The sequence below is a fragment of the Lolium rigidum genome, chromosome 5 (genome assembly GCF_022539505.1).
Source record: "Lolium rigidum isolate FL_2022 chromosome 5, APGP_CSIRO_Lrig_0.1, whole genome shotgun sequence".
Taxonomy (NCBI): domain Eukaryota; kingdom Viridiplantae; phylum Streptophyta; class Magnoliopsida; order Poales; family Poaceae; genus Lolium; species Lolium rigidum.
The window spans coordinates 198,981,253-198,985,991 of NC_061512.1; the positions used below are offsets into that span (position 1 = coordinate 198,981,253).

At 41.2% G+C, this 4,739-nt stretch overlaps 1 long non-coding RNA gene across 1 annotated transcript; it reads right to left on the reverse strand.

The window, feature by feature from the left end:
• Positions 1-892: 892 nt before the first annotated feature.
• LOC124658420 lies at positions 893-3,020 on the reverse strand. The gene is made up of 3 exons (XR_006989184.1): positions 2,291-3,020; positions 1,966-2,183; positions 893-1,753 (listed from the first exon to the last, which is right to left on the reverse strand). It is a non-coding gene; the product is annotated as an uncharacterized LOC124658420 (long non-coding RNA).
• Between the last annotated feature and the right edge of the window lie 1,719 nt (positions 3,021-4,739).

Here is a 4,739-nt window from a genome sequence, read left to right on the forward strand (position 1 = left end):
TATGAAAATAGTGTAATACCCTGGTGAATAAATAATTATGCATGCAGGTTGCAACACAAACATTAGTTGGATATACTTATATCTTAAATTTAACGAATGACCAGATGTAGGGCACTTTTCCGTAATATGTTCATGGCAATGCTCCTTGGTTAACTACTACTATTGCTACTTATACGTACAAATTTGTCACCTTTTCAAGTTGCAGCTTGTTCCAATGCACAAGAAAATTTCTGAAAAAAGCAGAGCAAACTTATTCGTGAAACAAAATTGTCCATATCAGTAGAGCCTCAGATTCTTGGCAACCATGCAATTTCATAACATTAAAATTCTATCCAATAATCATCTTTGAAAAATGAAGGGTAACTCAGGACACAGTTGCCGAAAATTTCAGAGCAATCCCACTCATACTAAGAAAAATAATTGTCATTTAAAATTGGGTTCTGACCATAGGTAAGCATGTGACCTAACCCTGTGTAAGTCTATATAAATATTTTAACTAAACAAAACAACAAAGTCTAGAGGAAGGGGAGAGGGATTGAACTTTCATAACTCACTTTAGTTGTTACCGTGGGGAGGAATACATAATAGGATGAGTCACTCGAAGTGGTAAAAGGTGGCAGTGAGCTTGCCATCCATCACTAACCTACCACACGTGGACGACAAAGATGCATAGCCGCAAGGCAAAGAAACTTTAGCTGGACATTAACGGAAACAAAAACAATATGGGGGCTAATAAAATGCCTTAAGCAATAGTATGAAGGTGATAAACTATACAATGTTGCAATTCCATTAGGCAAATGTTAATAGCAAGTGCAATAGAATTTGTTCACAAATTAGAAAATATTTTAACCAGAAAAATAAAAGGAACAAAGTTAACAATATTAGTGTGAGACGCAAAGTAAAAAAGTTTGATTAGCGCAGGATAATATACTTGAAGAGGACCAAATTACACTTATGATCGAGGGATTGGACAGCTATATTTGTATGATCGGAATGCCAAAAATCCATGAAAGTAGGAGATGTAAATGTGAGAGAGATATGGTAAGCAAAACAATTCAAAATTATTTTCTCTAACGAGAAAGCATATACAGAACTGGAATAAGATGACAATTATGTATGTCCTAACAACATGAAGTTAGATTACTAAATCTCTAGGATGTCAGCATTAAGTATTCTTTATTTTGCAAAAAATATCTTAATAGCATAGTAAATGAAATTAGAGCCTGAACGATGCAAAGCTATCAAAAGGTAGTGATGAAATTCTCTAGCCAACATCATGATTACACAACCAAGCGATTCAAGTTTAGCAAACCAGCCATAGAGGGTTTTCCTTGACCCTAGCAAAAATAAAATAAAAACAGCACAACGAAATGAGTTCAGAACCAGAACAATGAAATATCTTTAAGAAATCTGTGCAGAAATAATCAGTGTGTAACAGTAGATCTGTGGTAGAAAATATAATAACCTGGAAATAAAACCAAAACCTTGCCTTTCTATAGATTTCCTTTGCATAACCCCGCATAATCATTTCCCCATTTAATCCATGTATCTCACATCAAATAATTGGATGGATATCTATAGTCAAATTTCACCACAAGAGTACCCTGTATAGTGTCCTCGGTGAGTACTGAGTAGCCTCCAGTTGGGAAACAGCAAAATAGAGACCCGTATTGGAAGCGATGACTCCATGGTGTCTTTCTAGACTCCATAGCTTCTTGAGCACTTTGGCGGCAACCTCTCCATGATAAATTACCTGTCATTTATATAACAAAAGAACTATAAATCTCCAACCATGTGCTTACTACCATCCTCCTTGAACTCGAATTATATCTAAAGTTTCTCAGGTGATTATGCATGCCACAAACCAACAATATAAAGAGCAAGCAAACGGAAAGATCACCAGATTACACGAACAGAGCTGAGAGCAAAATATGTATTAACACCAACTATAAGAGAAGCATTTACCTGGACTTGAAACTATGTCTCTATCTCAACAATGGTTTTCGATGGAATATATCATCACCAGGATGCATCAGTGCATATCTGGATGTCCACACAATTTTTTATGTTAAATTACAGAAATCAAGCGATGAGACTGCATATATAGTATGTCAGGAAGCGGTTCCGCAGTGGTGGCATCAGCAATTGCTTCTTCCCTCTGGCACCCGATCCCGACCACCTCCCTGTAAATTGCAGCAAACAAATCCATCACATCCTTGATCGTTTGGAGGTGTGCTATGAAATCCCATCCCATATTCCGTCTGATTAACTAATGGATTATGGATCTCACAGATGCAATAGATGGCAACGGGGATCTCGACGGTGCCCTCGAGCCGCCATGGCTCAGCGGCGGTCCATTGCGTCGAATGCGCCAACACTTCCTCCTGCACGAATCTGACGCCGCTGACGAATCCACTGTCAGATACATGCTCGTGAGCCACAGCTTCAGGAGCATCTATGCCGCGAACCTGATGACGTCGACCAACAACGACACCGAGCCTAGCACCCACCGCACCATGCTCGCGTGCCCAAGGTCGTCACCCGCCGTGCCGGACTTGGCCACCTGTACCGGGGTGTCGGGTGTTGAGGGTGGCAAGTGGTGGTGGGTGGTGATGGTGTGCCCTTACAGAAGGGTAGAGGCGACATGGAAGGGAAGAAGAGGGGATTGCTGGAGAGGACGGGATTGGGTCTCTGAGCCGTGGCGTGACTGATGAGGACGGCTGCGGGTCGGGGCGAGAGATGCAGAGTGGAGAGCGTGCGAAGGGAAAAAATCCCATGATTGTGGCGATCTGCTAATCTTTTTTGAGCTGACTATCCCCTATTTTTAGTTGTAGGCATATATACTTCCGTAATAATTTTTAGTTGCCATAGATTTCAATGGGCACGGATGGCGGATGGACGAGGTCAATCTGATGGTGTACCTTGGTCGCTTGGTGAGGGTTATTCAATTGGACGCTCCAGATGCTCCCAATCTCCTTCACCAAACGCGTTGTATGACGTACGACCAACTGCAATATAATAGTAAAGATTTAATATTGTCTATATAAAAATAACTCGAACCTAATAATAAGTTGCATTGCACCATATCTATCATGCCATGCATATCATCATGATCATGCCGGTTTTTCTTTCGTAGTTGTAAGATTTACATGCAATGTTTGTTGTAGAATTTGCTTCTTCAAAAATAGGATCACGAAGTGGTGACGTGAGATACAATAAGTTCTTTTGCAGGTTTTTACATGCGAGCCCTCTCTCTTCACCTATTTTAAATTTTGCTCCCCTCTTACTGCTATCCTTATGTTGTGATTTTTATCGAGTCACATGTCCTATTCCACTTGTTACCCCAGTAAAACTATATGTATAATTTCGTACCTATAGTCGTTGTTTGTTGGTTGACCCTTGCGAGTCGTAGCGCTTTTTGTTATCCATGTATATATTTGGGACATGTTGGGTTGTTGGGAAGTTATCGCTTGCTATATCTGTTGTTGGAGATAATCATGGCTCACCTAAATGTTAAAAGAAACTGATAAGTAGAGGCATCTGTGGGTCAGTTGTATTTGGTTTTAAACACGGATCACTTGTGTCCATTAAATATCTTAGGAATCGAGTTCTTGTTATCTGTTTCAAAACTGAGCGCTCTAACCACACATGGGTATGCTTACTGGGTCTCCCCTCGATCACTGCCGGAATATACAACTTTGTCCAGTGGTGATAATTAGTTCGTAATGTTTTGTTTCTTCCGGGCGTGCAAGCTCTGTTTCTTTGTGGTCAGATGATATGATGTTACTTTTGGGGAAGTTGTGTGTGCCTTCACACTTGTAGGCGCGGTCCATATTGTTAAGAGGTCATCCTCAAGTGGGCCCAGGTCCTACTTAGTGGACTCGCAACAGCTAGGTCTGCCTCAGAGATTCGGTCGGACTCTGATGCGGGTTTAACTTAGTTAGGTGGATTTCTGGACATTGTTGTGGTGAAGGAGAGTGTGTGTCTTGATATCCTCCCCTTGCTCGGTTGGGTTGATCGTTCATGTGGGCGCATTTGGGCACCCCTGCAGGGTTACAATATTTTCAAAAAGCCATATCCACGGTTATGGACGACTTGGAGCTGTATGACTCGACCATAGAACTACTTACACCTTATACATGTTGCTAATAATTCGATAATAAAACTCTTTCAAAAAAGTGAGTGTCCTTGCTAGTACTTCCTCGTGTGTGAAGGGGAAACACATCGGGTTTGCAAAGTATAGAACTATTAGCATATGCACTCTCTTACCTTCTCTATTAGATGAATGTTGTAACGTGTCTCTATTGGTTAGTACAAGCTTGGCTGCCGTTAAACTCCACCATACAGCCGGGCAATAATAGCCCACTAGCCAGCACCGCCGTTCCTGTCTCGCTAAGTACGTGCCTTGGTACTTACTCTCGTCTTTCTTCCTCTTTTGGTTCCTCCCCCTTTTGGCGGCAACCCTTGGCACGACTTTTGACAGGTATGAGATGACGATATTATAGCAAGGTTACTCTTCCGGCTTGGGCTGGGCATGGTTATGGACGCCACAGGTTTCTTCAGGACTCTTAGTCCAATTTTTATCTTGTCAGTACTCGAACGTGTTTGATCTTCTGTATGACTTGGATCTCTGTGTTGTATATTTGTATTTTTAACTCGCTGGAGTCATTGTTGCAACATATGTTTTTTGTGGGATCTATTATAAATTTGTTGTAATGTAACTGCTTGTGCCAATTCCT